This window comes from Panthera onca, chromosome D2 (genome assembly GCF_046562875.1).
Source record: "Panthera onca isolate mPanOnc1 chromosome D2, mPanOnc1 haplotype 2, whole genome shotgun sequence".
Classification (NCBI taxonomy): domain Eukaryota; kingdom Metazoa; phylum Chordata; class Mammalia; order Carnivora; family Felidae; genus Panthera; species Panthera onca.
Window position 1 is genome coordinate 31888461 of NC_138349.1, and position 24181 is coordinate 31912641.

At 41.6% G+C, this 24181-nt stretch overlaps 1 long non-coding RNA gene across 3 annotated transcripts in view; it reads right to left on the reverse strand.

Annotated features, from left to right (window-relative positions):
- Positions 1-24181, reverse strand: part of LOC132685622 (uncharacterized) — a 91505-nt gene that overhangs the window by 50439 nt on the left and 16885 nt on the right. For 2 of the 3 annotated variants that reach the window (XR_009613224.3, XR_013550540.2), the window contains exon 2: positions 6987-7100. This is a non-coding gene — a long non-coding RNA (uncharacterized LOC132685622). Of the gene's footprint in view, positions 1-392; positions 2084-6986; positions 7101-24181 lie in introns of those variants that run through there. The other variant, XR_014135344.1, reaches the window with a different exon arrangement.

Below are 24181 nucleotides of genomic sequence, written 5' to 3' on the forward strand. Positions count from 1 at the left end.
TTTATTTAGGTCTTTAATTTCTTTCAGCAATGTTTTGTGTTTGCAGAGTAAAGTTTTATATTCTTTTGTTAATTTTTTTAAAAAGCTTTATTTATTATTTATTTATTTTATTTATTTATTTTTTTTTTTTAAATTTTTTTTTTTCAACGTTTTTTATTTATTTTTGGGACAGAGAGAGACAGAGCATGAACGGGGGAGGGGCAGAGAGAGAGGGAGACACAGAATCGGAAACAGGCTCCAGGCTCCGAGCCATCAGCCCAGAGCCTGACGCGGGGCTCGAACTCACGGACCGCGAGATCGTGACCTGGCTGAAGTCGGACGCTTAACCGACTGCGCCACCCAGGCGCCCCTATTATTTATTTATTTTGAGAGAGAGAGGGAGAGGCATGAGCTGAGGAGGGGCAGAGAGAGAGGGAGGGAGAGAATCTTAAGCAGGCTCCACACCCAGCATGGAGCCCAACGTGGGGCTCGTCGTGAGGCTTGATCTCATGACCCTGGGATCGTGACCTGAGCTGGAATCAAGAGTCAGATGCTTAACTGACTGAGTCACCCAGGCACCCCAAAAGTTTTATTTATTTACATAATCTCTATACCCAACATGGGGCTCAAACTCAAACTCATGACCTCATGATCAAGAGTCCCATGTGCTTCCAACTGACTAGCCAGGTGCCTCTCCTCTCTGTTAATTTTTTTTCTCAAGTACCTATTTCTTTTTCTACAGTTTGCTTTCCATTCAACTTTTCAAATTTACATAGCCACGAATATTTTTACGGTTTTTCAATTTTTTGTCTTATTTAAGACAATTTCTACGTGTGCTCCAAAGTTACACAAGTATTTCCTGAATTTTCTTCTACCAGATTAAAAAAAAAACTTTTCATCTTGGTTATATTAGGAATCATTTCTGTACAGAGCATGAAGTAAGGAGTCTAGTTTGTTTTCTTTCAGATGAAGAGTCAATTATTCTAGCCATAGTAATCATACTTTCTCTATTGAATTAAAATACCAACTTTGTCATTAAGTTTGGGATATACACTTAGATTTGTTTTTTATGTTGCTATGCTGTTCATTCATTGCTTTGGGGGGACATACTAAGGGGAACTAGATTAAATCATTCAGGAATCTGTATGGAAAAAACAAAGCCTGAGAAATCAGAGAAAGGCCAAGAAATTCATGAAAAAATTGTGCCTAGAGATACACTGGGTGCTAAAAATTTCTATAAAGCTGTTCTAATCAAAAGGAATAGATTAATAAATAGGTACAAATTGAATTTGAAAACTTTCTTCGATCATGTTCCATCCCTCTAATATAATAGCAATTTGACTTTTTATCTGTATAACACAAAAGTCAGCATCCTGGAAATCCCAAATTTATCAGTTTCCCAGGCACATTTTTTGTTTGTATTCTCTGTCTCTTCCTAGCTGCCTCCTGCACTTCTGCCTTATGGTTGTTCTTACAACTTTGTCATGGGCCATTTTTTCTCTAGACGTCTCCAGTCTCCCCTACTCTTGCCCACCTTTCTCTCTCTGACCTCACTGTTCATCTCCACCCACTTCTGCCCATTGCTCTCTTTCCCCCTTCACTTGCCCTACAAAAGTAAAACTCTGGCTTTCTTTATTGGAAGAGCAATGCTGCATTATTTACCTCACCCTAACCCGAGCCAGCTCTAAGCTCTCGATTGCTACAACCAAGAGGATCTAGAAAAATGTATGACCACGAGGATTTAGAAAGTGTGTGGCGAAAGCAAAGATAGCTCACTTTCTGAGGATTTCTGCCTCCAGCTTTTAAAGCCACAACTTTCCTTCCTTCCTGTGCGTAGTTCTCAGAGTTATGGTGACAGTTTATGGACAAACCAATCTGTGTTCTACTTCCACCTGATGTTAGTCCATCGAATGTACACACGTATCGGGGCGCCTGGGTGGCTCAGTCGGTTAAGCGTCCGACTTCAGCTCAGGTCACGATCTCGCGGTCAGTGAGTTCGAGCCCCGCGTCGGGCTCTGGGCTGATGGCTCGGAGCCTGGAGCCTGCTTCCGATTCTGTGTCTCCCTCTCTCTCTGCCCCTCCCTCGTTCAGGCTCTGTCTCTCTCTGTCTCAAAAATAAATAAAGGTTAAAAAAAATTAAAAAAAATGTACACACGTATCAATTTGGTGTTTCTTAAGTCGTTTTCTCTTCATGAAGCTTTTCTTTAAAAACTGTATAATTCCATCCTGGAGACATGACACAATGGACAATAATTTCTCTAGTGTTCAACAGGGAAGACATTTCCACATTTTTGTTGGGGGAAAATTTGTCATAAAATACTTTTAAATAAATAAATCTCTCTCTCTGTCAAATTACTTTTTGTAAGTAAACCCCTGGGAATATGCAGAATGGGGGAAGACTAGTTTGCATTTTTATTAGCCTTGATATAACCCTGTTTTGTTTTGTTTTTCCTGGCTGGGGAAAAGTTGTTATAAAATATTTTAAGATAAATAAAGTTATTTTTCTTTCAAATTATTTTCCTAAAAGTAAACTCCCCAAAATGTGTAGAATATGGGAAAAAGAGGAGTTTACTCTCTTTATTTTTGTTGCCCTTCATATATATTATATATATATATATATATATATATCATATTTTATAAGATATGATTCTAGTAACATTATCTGATTTTAAGAATCATTATAAAGGTACAGTAACAAAGATGTTGTGACATTGGCTTGAAGACAGACAAATCAATGAATAGAACAGAATAGAGAGTCCAGACTTTCACATATATGGACAATAGATTTTTGGTGCAAAAACAATTCATTGGAGAAAAGATAGTCTTTTTAACAAATGTTGCTAGGACAACTTTGAATATCTTCATGAAAAAAAACAACAACTTCAAATCATATTTCACATCTTACACATAAATTAACTCCAAATGTATCATAGATCAAAATGTAAAACTTATAGCTATTAAACTTTTAGAAGAAAACAGGAGAAATATTTGTGACCTTGAGGTTAGGTAAAGATTTCTTAGATATGAGACTGGAAGTACAGCTATAAAAGAACAACTTGATAAATGTGGACTTCATCAAAGTGTAAAATCTCTGCTCATAGTAAGAGATAGTTAAGAGAACGAAAACATAAATGACAGATTAGGAGGGAGTCCTTTTTAAATTTAATTTCATTTTTTACTTTTTTTTAAAGTAAGCTCTACGCCCAGCATGGGGCTTGAACTCACAACCCTGAGATCAAGAGTTGCATGCTCTCCTGACTAAGCCAGTGAGGCGCCCTGAGGAGGAAATACTTTTAAAACCAATATTCAATAAAGGACTTGCACCCAGAATATATAAAGAGCTCTCAAAACATGAGCCCAGAAATAAACCCACAATTATATGGTCAATTAACCTGTGATAAAAGAGGCAAGAATATGCAATGGGAAAAAGACAATCTCATCAACAAAATGGTATTATTGGAAAACTGGACAGCTACATGCAAAAGAATGAAACTGGACCACTTTCTTATATCTATCATACATAAAAATAAACTCAAAATGGGTTAAGGACCTAAATGTACGACCTGAAATTATAAAAATCCTAGAAGAGAACACAGGCAGTAATTTTTTTAACATTAGCTATAGCAACATTTTTCTAGATATGTCTCCTGAGACAAGGGAAATAAAAACAAACTATTGGGACTACATCAAAATAGAAAGATTTTGCATAGCAAACAACCAACAAAACTAAAATACGAGCTACTGAATGGGAGAGGATATATGCAAATTGCATATGCAATAAAAGGTCAGTATCCAAAATATCTAAAGAACTTACACAACTCAACACCAAAAAACCCCAAATAATTCAATTAAAAGTGGAATTTGAGAAACAAAACAAATGAACAAAGGAAAAAAGAGGCAAGTCAAAAACAGACTACTAACTATAGAGAACAAATTGATGGCTACCAGCGGGGGGATGGGGAGGGGACGGGTGAAATAGATAAAAGGGATTAAGAGTACACTTAACCATGATGAGCACTGAGTAATGTACAGAATTGTTGAATCACTATATTGTACTCCTGAAACTAATAGAACACTGCATATTATCCATATGGGAATTAAAATGTAAAAAGGAACCCTCAAAACTTAATAAGAAAACAAACAACTAATTTTTTAAAAAGAGTCAAAGACACTTCACCAAAGAAGACATACAAATGACAAACTCATGGGAAGATGATCAACATCATTAGCCATTAGAGGAATGCAAATTATAATCACAAGCTACTATCATATTCCCACTAGAATGGCCAAAATGTTAAAAAGCTCATCAAGTGTTGATGAGGATGTTGAGCAACAGGAACTCCTTCTCACTATTAATAGTTGCTAGGTATTTACCCAGGCGAATGAGAGCATATGCCTGTACAAAAACTTACACATGATTGTTTTATACAGATTTATTTGAAATAGCCAACATATGGAAACAACCCAAATGTCTGTCAGTAGGTAAACTGATAAAGAAACTGTGGCCCATATATGCAATGGAATACTACTCAGCAATAAAGGTAAATGAACTATTAATACATGCTATAATATGAATAAAGCTTGAAATAATTATGCTGAGTGAAAGAATCCAGGCAAAAAGGAGTACGTCCTGTGTGATTTATATAAAATTGTAGGAAATGCAAACTAATGCACAGTGACAGGAAGCAGACTGGTGGCTGCCTTGGACTGGGGTGGGTTTGTGCTTGGAGGGATAGAGTACAAAGGGGCAAAAAGAAACTCTAAGGATGATGAATGTGTTCATTATCTTGATTGTGATGATGGTTTTGCAGGCATAGCTATATGGCAAATCTATTCAAACTGCATCCTTTAAATAAAGTTATTTCTTTGGGGCGCCTGGGTGGCTGAGTCAGTTGAGCGTCTGACTTCGGCTCAGGTCATGATCTCGCTGTTGGTGAGTTGGAGCCCCGCGTCAGGCTCTGTGCTGACAGCTTGGAGCCTGGATCCTGCTTCGATTCTGTGTTTCCCTTTCTCTCTGCCCCTCCTCTGCTCGTGCTCTCTCTCTCTTTCTCTCAGAAATAAATAAACATTAAAAAAATTTTAGAGCCTGAATTTGAGCACTAGCACTGCTCTGTGTTAGCTGTATTGTTGAGCCAGTCATTTATCTTTTGTGTGACTCAGTTCCCTCACTGGTATAAAGAGGTAGTGAGGTCCACGTCCTAGGATTGGTTGAGGATCAAAAATAATGTGTACGAATGTACTTTACACCCTGTTGATGGCAAGTTACTTGTAAAGGTTTTGTAAGTTTCATGACCAAATGACCCAGTTCACACTTTATTTAGGCCTTAAGAGATGTGATCAGAGTGAAGATAATTCCTTTTTCATTTTCTCATGGCGGGGAGGAAGTTGCAGAGAAGTCAGGGTGCCAATGCTAGATTGAGGTGAGATTTCAGCCCCTGGGCTGCCCGTCACACTCCTAAATGTGTGGTTCCAGTAACCTGGTTTCACATAATTAAACATGACACGTACATCCTCTCCACTTCTGTTGGACTCTACCCCCACCCGCAGCACCCTTGACAACTACTAGCCCCAAAGAAAATCTCTGTAGATAACCTTGGTTTGTTTTCCAGGCCAGAGCTAGATATTGGGCCCCCTTTGCCCTTGGATAAAACAGAATTTATCTCTATTTTATAGTTAGTCTAATAGTATCTCCACATCTCTCTAATACAGTCAGCGTGTGGTTCCCCCACAGTCTTAGCATCAACTGGGAACTTGTTAGAAATGCAGACTTTCATATCCAATCCTAGCCCTACAAATTAAAAACTCTGAGGATAGGGCCCCCAAAGTTTGTGGTTTAATGATCTCTCCCAGTGATTCTGATGCAGAATAAAGTTTGAGGACCACTGTCGTCATAGATACGGTTAAATCTCACCCATTGACTGTCAGTTTACTAGTTAGTGGTAAATTAAATAGCTTTTAACTGCTGGCCTTTTCTGGAAACATTTTCTGAAATATTTCCCAACTGGCAACAAGATCGAATTACATTTAAATTCTACCTGTAGAGTGGGTTATGAGTTATTGGACACACGTGGCACCAAATTCACCATTGCGATTTGGGAAGTCACTTGGACTTGGACTTCAGTATCGTGGAATGTCATTTGAATGATCAATTTTTTTTTACTTTTTTTTTTTTTTTTTTGAGAGAAACAGAGAGAGAGACAGTGTGAGCAGGGGAGGGACAGAGAGACAGGGGAAGACACAGAATCCCAAGCAGCCTCCAGGCTCCAAGCTGTCAGTACAGAGCCCAATGTGGGGCTCAAACTCACAAACCCTGAGATCATGACCTGAGCTGAAGTTGGACGCTTAACCGACTGAGCCACCCAGGCGCCCCAATTTTTTTTTTAATCTATGAGAGAGAGAGAGAGAGAGAGAGAGAGAGAGAGACCATGAGCGGGGGAGGGACAGAAGGAGAGGCAGAGAGAGAATCTTAAGCAGGCTCCATGCACAGCATAGAGCCAGATGCAGGGCTCCATCCCACGACCCTGGGGTCATGACCTGAGCTGAAATCAAGAGTTGGACGCTCAACTGACTGAGCCACCCAGGCGCCCTGAACAATCAATTTTTAAAAATAGTCTCCTTTTCTTAAGAACCTGAAGAATTAAAAAAAAGCCTTTAGAGTTGCCTTTTTTAAACTGAGAAAGGAATTACATATTAGGGGACTGGTTTGTTCTAATTTTGTACAATAAACTTGGAGTACAGAGTGATCATTGTACCCAGGCAAATAAAACCACCTCCGTGTGAATTAAAGCTAAGTACAAATTTTCAAGTTCAATGTTGTCCTTTTAACTTGTTTTATATTATTTGGGGCACCATTTGTTCATTTGCCAAACTGCATAAACCAGACTCCTTTGGGCAAGGGAGCGGGAGGGAGAGGAAGGCTGATAAAGAGCCTACAGGACTTCGATGCCACTGTGAGAGGCTGCATGTCTTGCAAGGTCCTGCACGGTATTGTGTTGGGCCCACCTCACCTGTTCCTGGGTGCTCAGGGTGGAGGCTGCAGCAATGCTAACACTGGTCACCACTCGAAGTGGGCTGACGGTTCCCAAGGGTTCCGGATGTCAGTCTGATTCCACTCAGGGTTTCTGTGAGAGACAAGCTGCTTTTAGGGAGGTTGCAAAACTTGAGGCCAATTTACCTTGTGTGTGTCAAGTGCATTTTTCTGATCCAAACAAGCCGCATTGCTTTCAGCCAACCGTAACCCCCTCAGAGGGTAACCACCAGGGTGGATATTTTCACTTTGAAACTACAGTTCCCACCATGCACAACATGGTACCCCCTAGCATGAATGTTTGACCAGCATCGCCAAGGCAGGTGAAATATGTCTAAGTTTACCGAGAGAACAGTACTGGCTGGACTCCCACTGGAACATACAAGGATGTTGTTTGGGGATTAAACAAACTATTTGCTGACCTTTTGAATTGTGATGATTCATTGAATATTAAAGCTACAGAATGCATTTGCAGAACAAAGAGAACTCCCAGAATAATGGTGAGACTTCATTAAGCCTTATGGCAGATGACAGAAAGAAGATTGTAGAACCATGGATTGTGTGTTATGAATTTCTCTCTAAGGTGAAATAAATTATGACAGCTTTACAATTTAAATATTTTATTTTTTTAATGTTTATTTATTTTGAGAGAGAGAGAGAGAGAGTGCGAGCGAGGGAGGGGCAGAGAGAGAGGGAGACACAGAATCCTAAGCAGGCTCCAGGCTCTGAGCTGTCAGCACAGACCCCGACGTGGGGCTTGAACTCAGGAACCGTGAGATCATGACCTCAGCTGAAGTCAGACCCTCAAGCGACTAAGCCACCTAGGCACCCCTGACAGCTTTACAATTTAAAAAACATGTCTTGTATTTACTATTCTGTGAAATCCCAAAGTCTAAGAGTTAATAACCTAGATTTTAGGATACAAAGAATGCAGAGAACAAGAAGACAAAACCAGGCTCACGTGTACACACGCACATGGACATGTACGCACACATCCAGTGTCAAAGTGTAAGAAGGGAGCGCCCCAGTGGAAAGTACGGGTCTTAGGAATGGTCTCCCTCCCTTCTGAGCTCATCTTGAATGTGACAAGGAGGGAAGGGCTGGGATCCATAAACCCACTTTTGGCTGCAGTTTTTCTGAATCCTGGGGTACAGCTGAGAGCTGGAGCTGTCAGAGTCTGTCCCTGTTCAGGATTCAGACCAGGCCTCCATACATACGTGCTGCTTCTTTTTCTTTTTTTCTAAGTTTATTTATTTATTTTGAGAGAGAGAGAGAGAGAGAGAGAGAGAGAGAGAGAACACACATGCGAGGTAGGGGTAGAGAGAGAGAGAATCCCAAACAGTTCCATGCTGTCAGAGCAGAGCCTAACACAAGGCTTGAACTCACCAGCTATTAGATGGTGACCTGAGCCGAGATCAAGAGTCGGATGCTTAATCGACTGAGCCACCCAGGTGCCCATGGAAGAGATACTTCTGTTCAACCTAGACACTGGGGCATATGCTGAAGACTTGGCTCCTTCTATCCAAATCACACAGAAGATTCTGGTTTTTTGGGTTTTTTTTTAAGTTTATTAATCTTGAGAGAGACAGAGAGGAGAGTGGGGAGGGGCAAAGAGAGAGGGAGAGAGAGAGAATCCCAAACAGGGCTCGAACTCATGAAACTGCAAGATCATGAACTGAGCCAAAACCAAGAGCCAGAAACTTAATCGACCGAGCCGCCCAGGCACCACCTCCCTTTTAAAAAAATGTTTATTTATTTTTGAGTAGGGGGGACGGGCAGAGACAGAGGGAGACAGAAGATCTGATGCGGGGCTTGAACTCACAAACCGTGAGGTCATGACCCGAGCAAAAATCGGATGCTTAACCAACTGAGCCACCCAGGTACCCCTCCAAACAGAAGATTCTAGATGAAGGCTTTAGAGCTTCAGGTAGCCATCATAAGGAGGTCCAGGGGATCCTGGGGAAGAGATGATGAAGGCCTTTGGAAGGATTGGGCAATGACTGTTGACCAACAGTAAGTAAAGGTGTTTTGACTCTAATGCAGCCCATGCTATCTTAGTTCTCCCAGAAAGAAAAGCCTGAGACTAGGACATGTGTGTAGGGCTTAACTGTGGAGGTGATCCCAGAAAGCAAGAATGAGGGCCTAGGCAGCCTGGCCAGGAAAGGAGAAAGCCGAGCCAGTTGCATTGGTCTGTGCTGTGGACAACGGGGCTTTGATGCCAACAGGAACTTGTGAGGAACCGCACAGAATGTGCCTCAAAGTGACCATCTGAGGGATGAAAGGGAGAAGCATTTATAGGTCTTCATTCACTGGCTCCCATCCAGCACTGACACAGCATTGCCGAAGGGGTTGTAACACCCTGGCACCTCTGTGTTGCACGGTGAGCCAGTATCGAGCACGCTCTTGCAGGCAGTCCACACCACCACATCAGAGAAACCCTGCGGGGGTCAGGGGTGAGGCACGGCCACGGAAGGCAGGCTGAAGCCTGTGTGCAGTTGTGTCCCCAAACAATGCCCGGATCAAAGGTATGAACAAGAGGGGCGCCTGGGTGGCTCAGTCGGTTAAGCGTCTGACTTCAGCTCAGGTCACGATCTCGCGGTCCAGGAGCTCGAGCCCCGCGTCGGGCTCTGGGCTGACGGCTCAGAGCCTGGAGCCTGCTTCCGATTCTGTGTCTCCCTCTCTCTCTGCCCCTCCCCCGTTCATGCTCTGTCTCTCTCTGTCTCAAAAATAAATAAACGTTAAAAAAACAAAACAAAACAAAACAAAACAAAACAAAACAACAAAGGTATGAACAAGAGGGTGTGAGGCTGTACATACTAGGGCCCAACACCTACACATTCCTGAAAAACCTTATGTTTTGCAAAGTCAAGCAGTACAAATAATAGGCCTGTGGGGAAAATAGTGTTAGAAGCAGGTCACTCCCGATCTATGCAAATCTGTAACCGTAGCACTAATGTAAATAGTAGTTTGTACGTAAGGAGCTAACTGGGACTGCCCGGACATCTCAGTGTGGCTGGAGGCTGTCACAGTGGTATTTCAAAGGTACAGTATGATAGAGTGGGAAAATGCTGGTAGGGTTTTACTTAGAGCTGGCTGCACAGGTGCAGAAACAGTGCAGAGGGCAGTGGGCTCTGAGTGCTGTTCAGTGGTCCGGGAGGCAGTGCAGCCTGGCCAGGAGCTGGGGAGAAGGGCTCTGGGTGTGAGAGCTCATTTTTAATTTTCCTAAAATATAACTGAAAGGGCTCATGCAGCCAGTGGAACAGCTGAACTGAGGGCTTCTTGCTTTCCTGATGATGGCTATAATTTTCTTCCTGCAATGAGTGATTCCCTTATAGAAATGCACGTTCTAGATGAATGAATGTGTTTCAGTGTCTCGCTATAGGGCCATTATGGGGCATCCTGGCTAAATATTGGTCCATGTGACTGTACCTGTGGGGTTCGGTGCATTCTATGCATTATGTCATTTAATCCTCATCAGACCCTGTGTGCTCCGTGCCACTGTCAGTGATGTTAGGCCCTCAGAGGTGGGAAGAGGGCTTAGGAGGCTGTGAGATCTGTTCAGTCACCCAGAGCTGCAGAGCAAGATTAAGAATGGTGGAATTTCAATTCTTACAATCCTAACTATCTTCTACTACCTTCTAACATACGTCAGGAAACAGGAATAAGGAAGCAATTGGACTGCTGGAACACAGTAAAACTTACAAATATCTACATAAAAATCTATAAAGAAAGAAGAGATTGGAGGAAGTAGTTATAGCAGATGTCATCAAGGATCAACATCTACCCTCTCTGAAGTGTGTGAGTAGAAGCATCAGGAAGTCAATCATCTCTCGGGGCACCTGGGTGGCTCAGTCAGTTGAGCGACCGACTCTTGATTTCCACTCAGGTCATGATCCCAGGGTACTGGGGACATTGAGATGACCTCAGAGGATAGAAGCACCTCACCAGTTTTGGACCACCCACCTTGGGACCGTTACGCAAAATAGAAGTAAACTTCAGCTTGTCTAAGCCATACACATGTCTATAACAGAATCTGAATGCTAACTCAGATCAATTTAATTTTTTTAACAGAAATAGTAAAATGTTTGCATATATGTATATAAGGAGCTTTAGGGAAAGATGTGGACAGATACATACCAAAACATTACCTTGGTTACATGGGGGGGGGGGGCTGGAATGGAATCAAGATAATGCACTTTGTCTCCATTGAAGGACATAATATTCATTCAACTTTGTTCTAGGTAGGATTGATTGATTGATGATTGATTGATTTAAAATGCACCTGCGTGCACCTACATGTGCAAACAAGCTGGGGAGGGGCAGGGGGGAGAAGGAGAGCAAGAATTTTAAGCAGGCTCCATGCCCAGCCTGGAGCCCAGTGCACGACCATGAGATCAGGACATGAGCTGAAATCAAGAGGCAGTTGCTTAACCAACTGAGCCACCCAGGGTTCCCTAGGCAGGCTTTTTATAGTGCAAAGAGCCTCACTCAAGTTAAGTTAAACGAAGGGGAGTTTAGTGTAAACATACAAAGAGGTCATGGGGCGCCTGGGTGGCTCAGTCCTCAGTCGGTTGAGCATCTGAGTTCAGCTCAGGTCATGACCTCTCAGTTGGTGGGTTGGAGCCCCGCGTCAGGCTCTGCGCTGACAGCTCAGAGCCTAGAGCCTGCTTCAGATTCTGTGTCTCTCTCTCTGCCCCTCCCCAGCTTGTGCTCTGTCTGACTCTCCCTCTTTCTCAAAAATAAATAAAAACATTTTAAAAAATTAAAAAAACAAGAAACAAAGAGGTCACATAGAACCTCAAATCAGGAAACCAAGTATAGCTGGGCTCACAGAAAACAGAAAGTAGTCGGGAACCACAGTTGGTCTTTAGTTCTTTCTGTGACCTCTGTCCTTCCCCCATTTGCACATCTGCTGTGTGCCCATGGTCCAGAAATAAGGGCACCTTGGTAATGCCAAGATCAGTGGTTCTCCCAGTGTGGTCCCTGGGCCAGCAGCAACAGAATCAACCGGGAGCTTGTCAGAAATGCAAATTCTTGGGCCTCACCCCAGACTACTGAATCAGAAACTCTGTTGGGCCCAGCAACTTGTATTTTACCAAGCTCTTGAGGTGATCTTCATGAAGATTAAAGGCGGAGAACCACTGCTCTAGATGACGTTCCAGCTCTGACACCTACTCAGTTGGCAATAGGTATTGCTTAATTTAAGAGAGCAAGGGAGCAAGGCTCCGTTCATCTTTTTTGTTTGCCAGGCCAGTCACTGGTCAGCTAGTGGATAGGGTCAGTGGTCTATCCTGATTCCAATTAGTTTTTGCAAGGGGGCAGGCTCACAATTTAACTGTTCCCCTGTTGCTGTGCATTTAGAAGACACAATATATATATTTTTGCCATTATCAATGTTACTGTAATGCATATATTCATGTACCCCCACAGGCACACATTCACAGAATCAAGAAAAATGCACAATTTAATGACCTTATATCATTTTCCACTTCTTTTTTTTTTTTTTAACGTTTATTTATTTTTGAGACAGAGAGAGACAGAGCATGAACGGGGGAGGGTCAGAGAGAGGGAGACACAGAATCTGAAACAGGCTCCAGGCTCTGAGCTGTCAGCACAGAGCCCGACGCGGGGCTCGAACTCACTGACCGTGAGATCATGACCTGAGCCGAAGTCGGCCGCTTAACCAACTGAGCCACCCAGGAGCCCCTCATTTTCCACTTCTGTTAGTGGTATAAGACTGTACCAGTGAACTAGCATTAAATATTGTAATTAAATTATTTTTGCTTTTAGGCTAACTTAACAGCATCACTTTAAAAGCACAACAATGTAGCTCAGTTGGTGAAGCCTGTGACTCTTGATCTTGGGGTTGTAGGTTCAAGCTCTACGTTGGGTATAGAGATCACTTAAAAATAAAATCTTAAAAATAAAATAAAATAAAAACAATGAGTACCTTGTTTTATAAACGGAGGGGGAATTTGTGGCAAGAGTCAAACAAGAGGCTTAAGGGTATGTTTCAGAGAGGTCCTGCCCCTGTTGTTAAGTGGCAAATTTGTGGGGAGCACAAAGTTGAAAGAAGGAGAAAGAATTCCTGGATCAATCCTGTGTAGCTGCAGTGGCAGGGGTCTTAGGAAGAACACAAGGCAGAAGGGTGAGGAGTCAGGGAAAGCTCTAAGTGGTGGGAGATATGACCCCCATCAGAGCCACCGAATAAGCCTGCTAAACCATGTCTGAAGGAATCATGAGACATCTGGTAGCTTATAGGTTAAAAAGTTCATACGAATTATTATTATTATTATTGTTATAATTAATATTATTACTATTGGATTGGAAGCAGTGTGTTTTTACCCATGTTCAGTAACTTTCTTTTTCCGGAGAACATATGGGGCATGAGGTGGGGAAAAAGGAGAAAAAAATGGGAGGTAATTTTTTTTAAGTTTATTTATTTATTTTGAGAGAAAGAGAGGGAGAGAGAACATGCGCGTGAGTGGGGAAGGGTTGGGAGGAGGGGAAGAGAGAGAATCCCAAGCAGGCTCCATGCTAAGCGTGGAGCCCAATGCGGGGCTTGATCTCACAACCGTGAGATCATGACCTGAGCCAATATCAAGAGTATCAAGTCAGATGCTTAACTGACTGAGCCACCCAGTTATCCCATAGGAGTTAATTTTAACTTTGGGTAGATCATGAGGTTATTATATCATATCATTATATTATATTGATTATTATGTTATATTATATTATATTATATTATATTATATTATATTATATTATATTATATTATAGAGCACTAATTTACCTCTATGTAAATGAGAGAAGGGGAAACTAGGTCTATTTGCTGAAGGGTCCAGAATCCAAGGCAACCATGCAGGTTGATAATATTAATGCCAGCATTCAGAATGCTGTTGCTTTAATTTGTATTTCTTTGATTACTAGCAATTATGAATCTTGTTACATGTTTGTTTACTATTAGTTCCCTCAGTGCAATTGTCTTCATTTCCTTTGCCTTTACCAACCAGGTTCTTTTTTCTTTTCTAGAATGAGGCCTTTCTTTCTTTCTTTCATGTTTATTTATTTATTTTGAGCGAGAGTAAGAGACTGCATGAGTGGGGGAAGGGCAGAGAGAGAGAGAGGGAGAGAATTCCAAGCAGGCTTCATACTAAACGCAGAGTCTGAAGCAGTGCTTGATCTCACAACTGTAAGATCATGACCTGAGCCAAAATCAAGAGTCAGATGCTTAACCGAGTAAGCCACTCAGGAAGCCTTCTAGAAAGAGACCTTTTTATTAATCCTGTCATATTTATTATAAATATTTTTAATCTGACAATTTTTTATCACTTAGCATAGTGTTTTCAAAGATCATTTATATTGGGGCACATATCAGTATTTTATTTTTAAAATTATTATTATTTTCATTTTAGAGAGAGAGAGCATGAACAGGAGAGGGGGCAGAGGGAGAGATATATAATAATTTCTATAATCTTAAGATCAGAATCTCCATGCTGAGCATGGAGTCTGATGACGAGCTCGATCCCATGACGCTGGGATCATGACCGAAATCAACAATCAGACACTCAACCAACTGAGCCAACCAAGGCACCCCCATTATTATCATTATGTTAGGTCAGCTTCACTCCCTGTGTAGAGCCCAGCGCTGAGCTTGAACTCACTACCTTAAGATCAAGACTCGAGCTGAGATCAAGAATTGGACGCTTAACCAACTGAGCCACCCAGGCACCCCAGTATTTCATTTTTTTATTGCCAAATAATCCACCATATGTATATGGATATAAGCACATTTTATTTATTCGTTCATCAGTTGATGGACATTTGAGTTGTTTCCACCTTTTGGCTATTATGAATAATGCTGCTATGAACATTTGTGTATGGTTTTTATGTGGATGTATGTTTTCATTTACCTTGGGTATATATTTATGAGTAGAGTAGCTGGATCATATGGTAAAAATTTTTTTAATGTTTATTTATTTTTGAGAGAGAGAGAGAGGCAGACACAGAATCTGAAGCAGGTTCCATGTTCTGAGCTGTCAGCACAGAGCCCGACTCGGGACTCAAATGCATGAACTGTGAAATCATGACCTGAGCTGGAATCGGACGCTTAACCAACTGAGCCACGCAGGCGCCCCCATCTTGTGAAATTTTTAAAGTACAGAATCGTATAAAGTAAAAGTCGTTTATTATTTTAAATTTTTTTTAAATGTTTATTTTTTGAGAGACAAAGAGACAGAGTATGAGTGGGAGAGGGGCAGAGAGAGAGGGAAACACAGAATCTGAAGCAGGCTCCAGGCTCTGAGCTGTCAGCACAGAGCCTGACGCAGGGCTCGAACTCACCAACCTTGAGATCATGACCTGAGCCGAAGTTGGACATTTAACCGACCGAGCCACCAGGCGCCCCTAAAGTAAAAGTCGTTTATAATGCTCTCCAACATCACCCATCCCCAAGTGAGCCAGTACCTTAATATTTTGGAGCATATTTTTCTTTTTCCTAAGCATGTCCATTCATACCCCTTTTTCTTCTTTTCCGCTTTCTGTCACTGTAGATTAAATTGACTTTCTTAGAGTTTTATATAAATGGAATCATACAGTATGTGTTTTGTGTCTGACTTTTTTTCATTCAGCATGTTTTTTGAGTTTCATTCATATTTCATGTATATCCATAGTGTATATCAATTCCTTTTTATTGCAGATAAGTATTCTATTGCAAGAATATGTCACATGCTGCCTGGGTGGCTTAGTTGGTTTAGTGTCAGACTCTTGGTTTCGGCTCAGATTGTGATCTCGCCATTCATGGGTTTGAGTCCTACAAGTGCACAGCCTACTTAGGGTTCCCTATCTCCCTCTCTCTTTCAGATAAAATAAACTTAAAAAAATTTTTTAAAAAGAATATATCACAATTTTTTAGCTGATGGGCATTTGGGTTGTCTCCAGCTTTAGCTATTATGAATAAAGCTGCTATGAACATTCCTGTACAAGTCATTGTGTGAATATGGGTTTTCATTTATTTAGGAGTGGAATGGTTAGCTCTTGGGGTGTTTGTTTAACTTTATAAGAAAGTGCTGAACTGTTTTTCAAAATGATTGTACCATTTTACATTCCCACTGGTAATATATATATAAATTTTTTCTTTCTTTCTTTCTTGCCCTTTCTTTCTCTTTCTTTCTTTCTTTCTTTCTTTCTCTTTCCCTTACTTTCTTTTTTTCTCTCTTTCTTTCTTTCTTTCTTTCTTTCTTTCTTTCTTTCTTTCTTAAGTTTATTTATTTTTGAGAGGTGGGGGTAGTGGCAGAAGAGAGAGAGAGAGAGAGAGAGAGAGAGAGAGAGAATCCCAAGCAGGCTCTGTGCTGTCAGCACAGAGCCTGATGCAGGGCTCTGTCTCACCAACGTGAGACCATGACCTGAGCCAAAATCAAGAGTCAGACACTTAATTGACTTGAGTCATCCAGGTGCCCCTAGACATATATTTTTCAAGTAAGCTCTAGGCCAAATGTGGGGTTTGAACTCACGACCCTCAGATTAAGAGTTGCATGCTCTATGACTGAGCCAGCCAGGTGCAAACCCGGTAATATTGATTAAAGCCAAACTCTTGCAAAACAAACAAACAAGAAAACCAAACCAAAACCAAAACCAAACTCTTGCTTTCAGGCAAGTGTCCATCCCCAGGATGGAGCCTGGTCTACCCCTTCCCAGTCTTTGCTTCCCTATGGATGAGTGATTGCCTAAGTTTCAGGGAGGCAGTGGGAGGGAAGGGCAGGGAAATTGTGGGGCCACCACAGAGTATGCCGAGCTACACAGCAGCCCCCCTTGGGGGCATTGTCTGGGCGAGACAATGGCACCTGTCTTCTCAGACTAGGGGGCAGTGGCCCCAAATTCTTACCCTGGGGGTTGATTCAGCACATGCTAAACAAAGGAAAACACTGAAAGGTCACTGAAAAAGGAAGTAGGTGGGAAGGGCTGTTGTCACTGTGTGAATGACCCTCTGTGCTTGTCTTTTACAGGGTGGGTATCCTCGGCCACTTTCCGTTTTCATTATTTGTCAGAGAAATGTGCGTTGAAACTTAATTGCTTCCCCCCGCCAACTCCCCCCCACTCTTCGCCATACATCCCAGCCAAAGAGGAACCAGAAGCTCTGCTGTCAGAAGGGGAAGAAAAAGTGATGGTGACTGTCCTTGGACAGTAAAAACTTCCATAAAGTGAGTTTAAAGTGGACACAGCCCCATGCGTCCAGACTCACGGGGTCTACAGGGTTTGGGTCTTCCAGCTGTTAGGCAAGAGGGCCGGGAGGTCAGGTACCATGTTTCGTCAGGGTTCTCAAGTCATCCTGACGTTACTGAGGTGGACGCCGGGTGCTGCTGGCACCCCCTTCAGAAGGACTTGTTGTCCAGCTTTAGGGAGCACTCTTGGTAGACGGCCCTGTGCTGTCATCTTTTTCAGAGATGGCCGTCTTGCCTGAGAGCGTGCCCTGCCCAGGCTGGTTCTCCCACAGTGGTGGGAGTGTCACTCTGGAGCTCTGTGGGGTTGGCCGAGGCTGTCCAAGACCTTGACTTCTCCCTCTGTCCACTCCTGCTCCTTCTCTCCCTTACACAGATGTTAGTCCCACCAGCACCACCTCGTAAGCATTCTGTACACTAAAGTCCATCTCAGAGTTGGCTTCCTGGAGAACTCACCTGGGACGATTTAGTAACAAGGAAGCTGTGAACTAGTATGAGCTTACTGTGTAACAAATGGATATAGACTTCCAAATGCATGGAATATTTGTGGAACCTTACAGAAGAGACTGTTGGGGCGCCTGGGTGGCTCAGTCAGTTAAGCCTCTGACTCTTGATTTCGGCTCAAGTCATGATCTCACAGTTCGTGGGTTTGAGACCCACGTAGGGCTCTGTGCTAGCAGCACAGAGTCTGTTTGGGATTCTCTCTCTCTCCCTCTCTCTATGCCCCTCTCTGGCTCATGTTCTCTCTCTCTCAAAATAAATAAAGTTTAAAAAGTTTATTTAAAAAATCTTAAAAAAAAAAGAAGAGACTGTTAACAGTAGCTAGGGACTAGGACTGGGTTCTTTCAGGAGTAGGGAAGTGTTACTTTCTACTCTTTTCCTTTTATAATAAAAAAACCTCTTATTTTAAAGAAACATGGGATTGCATTACACATACTTGTGATAGCTACCATTTGGGGAACACCTTGTACCGTGTCCTTTAGCACGTAGTCTCTATGGCTCACAAAAATGCAGAGGTGGATGTCGTTATCATCCCATTTTACGGGTAAGGGAGCTGAGCTTCAGAGGTGACAGATGATTGGTCCAGAAGCAACTGTCACCAAGCAGTGAAGCCGGCATAGACTCCGACTCCAACGCCAACGTTCAGGCTATCTCTGAGCTCAGAGCATGTGTCTTTCTGTCACTTCAAATGATGCCCTCTGTTCTGAATGGGGAGTATGGTGGGAAGGAAAGAGTAATGAACTGGCAGTAAAGGACCAAGCTTCTAGGTTTTTTTGCTATTATTAGTGAACTCTGAGTTATTTTCTGTTTATATGTTGCACTTATCTATAAAAATCCAAAACTCATTTTGGTATAGAGGCAAAATCCAAAGGCTGTTGGTTTTGACGGAGCTGGGTCCTGCTAGTTACTGTGTGATTTTTTAACAAGTTACTTAACCTCTCTGAGCCTCAATTTTCTATTCTTTAAAGTAGGGAAAATGGACTATAAGACTCAGGGTTGACATGAAAAAGACATACTATAATAGTACTTACTATATTCTAGGTCCTCAAGAAATCATTCCTTCCTCCTTGCAGTTTAACCTTTGGTCCTTGGGATAAAGTAAACTGTTCCTAGTTTTAGCCTAAGTTAAAACACTCAGTTTGCTAAAGAAGATATATTTAATGTATGTGAAAGGACTGACTTGGGATTCTTTTGTGGATCAGCAGAAGAAAGGAACCAAATTTTTCATGATCATTGTTTTACCTCTGCAAACTCCACATGACTGAAAGATCTCCAATGGGTATGGACTCTCCTGAGTGGGGATTGGGAAAGTAAGAGATCCCCCTTGGAAAGTATGAAGGGAAAAAAAAAAATCAATCCCTAGGCTTGGGAAGACCTGTGCTGTGTCCAATGGCGACTTCCCATTGAGTCCAATGGCGACTTCCCAAAAGTTATGTCCGCGTGTTGATCCCTAGAGTCTGTGAATGTGACCTAATTTGGAAAAAGGGTCTTTGCAGATGTCATGTCAAGATAAGATCACCCTGGATCATCTGGGTGGACCCTAAACTCAATGACGAGTGTCCTCATAAGAGACACAGAAGAGAGACACAAGGAGAAGAGAAGTCCAAGATGAAGACTGCAATTTTGGCCACACAGCCAACAAGTAACACTGGCAGCTGCCAGATGCCGGAAGAGGCAGGGAAGATTCTCCCCTAGGTCTTCAGAGGGAGCATGGCTCTGTCCACACCTTGGTTTTGGACTCTTGGCTCCCTGAACTGTGAAAGAATACATTTCTGTTGTTTTAAGCCCCCAAGTTTATGATGATTTGTCACAGCAGCCACAGGAAATTAATATAAGCACCACAAGACAATTTTAGGGGCAACCATGGGAATAGCATCAAAATTAAATGATATTAAAAAAGGACCCATTTGACCAAATATTTAGCATCAGGCTAGGAATATGGACCTAAGAGATGTCACCACGGAGATGACATGTAGTCTTCTGAAACAATGTCACACAGAGAGGGAAGTAGGTCAGTTAAGGGCAGGAAGCAAAAGAGGCCACGTTGATGAAGTGAGAGATATCTGCCATTTCAGATCCTGCCCCAATAATGGCAAAGTGGATTTTTCAAATACTGGGGAATTGGACAGAGACATACAGAGGCTGAGAACCTTTATGCTAGAATAACGAAAAATAAAAAATGTAAAAAGGAGATGGTCAAGATGCAGGAAGGGCTCCCTTTTAAGGAGCCAGTAAGTAAGTACTGGGATATGCTGGCTTCTCAGAGTCAAAGGTTTGAGGGGGACACTGGACAGTCCTCTACTGAACGATCTCATGGAGAAATGCATCAAAAGGAAGGGTGTGAACACAACAGGGGACCGGCTAAAACCAGTCACACGATAGGACATAACGTAATCACTAGAGATAAGGCTGTAGATTAATATTCACTGAAATGAAAGATGTTCGAGACATATCATTAAGTGCAGAAAGCAAGTGATAAAACAGTAAGTATAACAAAATCCCTTTCCTCATGTGTAAAGGGAGCTGAGGATAACAGTAGCCTCAGTAGTCTGAGGATAACAGAACACCCTCAATGTGTCTGAACTCACAATCAAACCCACTAAAATTTCTTCAGTGACACATGAATATTCACACTAAGTGGGATAAAGGCTGTAAATAGCATTGTATCACTTTGGGTCAGGTTGTGCAGCCCAATAAATTTGCTGGAAACTTGAAAACAAAAACTACAGCAAAACAGCCTTGTGTTTCCGGAGATTTTCACCTCCTGGAATTCTCAATGAGGGCCCGAGGGCCCGTGTTCTGTACAGGCATCAGCAAAGAAGCCTGCAGAGGCCCCTGGGTGGTTCGGTCGGTTGAGCGTCTGACTTCAGCACAGGTCATGATCTCATTGTTTGTGAGTTTGAGCCCCTCTTGGGACTCGCTGCTGTCAGCCTGTCAGCCCAGAGCCTGTTTTGGACCCTCCGTCTCCCTCTGTCTGCCCTCTCCCGCCTACAGTCTCTCTCTCAAAAATAAATAAAATATAATTAAAAAAAAAAAAGAACGAAGACTGCAAGCATTATTGCATTGCTACAATGTTGTTGCGGATGGATGAGGTTGCAGCCTGTTTTTTATCTTTGCCTTTTGACTTGTTATATTTTAATTTTTCTGCAGTGAATATTCATTACTTTTTTTTTTTTTTTTTTTGACCTGTAGCTTCTTGAATTTTAATCTATCTGGATAAATTTAACACGGGGACTACTGCATCGCTCCATGGACCTCAAAAGGTTCTTAGCACCAAGTTCATAATTTTCATCTCTGCCCTTAAGAAAATATTTCTGTGGGAAGAGAGGAACCATTAAAGAGATGGAGTGGGGGTTTTCATGTCTTTTTCTTGTGTCTTTAAGCCAGTCCCAACAGTCAATATCCAGGAAGATGGAGCCCCTAGAACCTTACCTGGGATTTACCTACCTTTCCTCATCTGTATGTATTAGTTTTATGTTAAAAGGTAAGGAACAACAGCAACAAACCAGAAAACAAATAGTGGGAATGTGGGGAAAAGCGAGGGAGGTCTATGTGGATAGCGCCAATGGAAGGAAGGAAAAAGAACAGGTGTGAAGCAGACTTTTCTGACCTCGGGGACTGCCTGGTGAGGAAGGGAGTGGGGTGGGGGGTGGGGGTGGGAAGGTCACGGGAAGAAAGAAGCAGCTAGAGGGACAGCCGGTAAGAAACAGAGAAAAGCGAACTGTTTCAAGAACCAGGAAGAAGTTGTTGAGCAAAGCTGTGGTCAAGTGAAGCCAGAGAGTCGGCTACTGGAGGCTGACTTTGCAGCCGAGTGAGGTGCAGGCCCTAAAGGAGAAGTGTGCCAGAAGGGTCTGCGGACATTCCGCTGAGTCCCACAGGCAGCAAAACCAGGGGCCCTTTTCTGCTCAGCTCCCTGGGTGCTTGAAAAATTTGAGGAGGGAAATTACAATTTGAGGAGGAATTTTCAATGTATGTACAAATAGTTTTTTAGTGGCTAAGAATTTCTGAGAATGTTGAAAAACCAGGTATTGAAAAGATATATGTACAAATTATTTTTAAAAATCTATGTTATTTCTAGATATTATATAACACTGTAGTATTGGATTGGCTGATAGTTGAGGGACTTCCGCCATTTGGCCAGACTTGGAAAGGGAAGTGGCCGTAAGCCAATGGAAATTAGAGAAGGGAGGTGGGAGGAACTTGCTGAAACACTAAATAGAAATGGAGCTTTTGATTGGGCAAGTCATAGTACGACTTCAGAGACACTGAAAGGTAGAACATGTCAGATGAGGAGGATCTCACGTACCCACAAAACTAACAGCTCCAAGCTGTGTGGCCTGAGCCCTGCTCTCAGGACCCAAGCCTAACTGCTAGTGGAGGGAAGCAGACAGCGAGAGTCCCAGAGGAGGAAGGCCCTCCCTCCAGGGCAACATTCCCCTCACAACTCATAAAGGGCTCCCCCACATGCACCCATGCAAAGTCAGCAGACTACCTAGGAGAGGAAGTTTGATTTCTTACCCAGTTACCATGGTTAGTATGGCCTCCATGGGAATGTGGGCCCACCCACATGGCCAGCCCCTTTGAAGCCTCGGACTGCCTGAGAGGCAAGACTGAGTAAAGAAGGTCAGAGCAGCCCCTCAAAAAGGGGTGCTTAAGCATGTGTTTGACATGTGACAGGGCAGTGGTTCTTAAACTGGGCCGTGTGGAACCCTGGGCCAAGGTGGTCTATAGCTAAAGCAGAAGTCTTTTCTGCATTTGCAGATAGAATGAGCTCCCTTTTAAAAAATATTGTTTCTTATAATAACATTAATACTTTTTTCTTTAATCAGAAGAATTAAAAGAAGAGAAGTCATCTATAATCTTACTTCCACATATTTAGGTATATTTCCTTTCAGGCTCTTTTTTTGTGAATATATTGATCAATCATATATTTACATATGTATATTTTTGGTGAGTTCTGTGCCCAATGTGGAGCTTAAACTCATGACCCCGAGATCAAGAGTCTCATCTTTTGCTGACCAAGCTAGCCAAGTGCCCCTGCTACAAATATATTTTAGATATATTTACAAATAATAATAGTTAACTATCATTATTGTTTAATATTTCTTGAATGCTTACCAAGGCAAAGCATTGCTCTTAACCCTTTGTGGATATTGAAGCATGCAATTTTCATAATAACCCTATAAGGTAGAAGCATTATTATCTTTATTTAACCATAAAAGAACCTGAGGAAGAGAGAAGTAAAGAAATTTGTTCAAAGTCACACATTAGTAGGTAGGGAACTGGAATTCAAACCTAGATCTGACTGCGGAGTCTACATTTTTAGACAATATATACACTGCATTATATATATATATATATGGTTTTGTGTTAAGGTCTTTCATTAAATATTATGTTGTATTTCCCACAACATTAAAAATAATTTACTTGACACGAAGTTTTTGTTTAGAATCAAGTAGAAGAAATTATCTGATTTAGTTTAAACTTAACAGTTTATTTGGTATATCTGTATATTAATTATATATTACATAATATATCAATATTTCAAAGTGTTCAAAAAAGAAACCTTATTGCCCAAGAGCTCCACCCCATGAGTTAAAGCAAACAAACATATCTTAACAAATATAAAAGAACAGAAGTCATATAAAGTATGATGTCAGATTACAGTGGGATTAAACTAGAACCAATAATTTGGAATTTTGGAAAATCCCAAAATATCTGGAGATTAAACACACACTTTTAAATAATACATGGGTCAAAAAGAAGTCTCTAGAGAAATTTTAAAATATATTTTAAATAAAAATATAACATCAATGAAACAGTGCTTAGAGAGAAATATATATAGCATTATACGCATATTAGAAAAGAAAGATCTAGAGGGTGGCTCAGTGGTTAAGTGTCCAACTCTTGGTTCTGGCTCAAGTCATGATCTCATGGTTTGTGGGTTTGAGCCCCGCATGGGATTCTCTGTCTCCCTCTCTCTCTGCCCCTCCCCTGCTTTCTCTCTCTCTCTCTCAAAATAAAGAAATAAACATTAAAAAAAAAAGAAAGATGTAGAATCAGTAATATAAGCTTTCCACTTTAGGAAACTAGACAAAGAAGAGGGATATAAGCCTAAATCAAGCAGAAGGAAATAAATAATAATTGGAGCAGAAATAAATGAAACTGAAAATAGGAAAACAATAAATAAAAGTCAATGAGAACAAAAACTGTTTTTTTGAAAAAAAGAAATAAATAAAAAATAACAAACCTCTTGTCAGGCTAACAGAGAAAAAAAAAGAAAGAAGATACCAATAACTAATATCAGAAATGAAATAAGAGTCATCTCTACTGAACATGAAAAGGATAATAAAACAGTATTATGAACAAACTCTATGCCCACAAAATTGATAGCCTAGATGAAATGAACTAATTTCTTGAAAGATGCAAACTACTAAAACTCACAAAAGGAGAAACA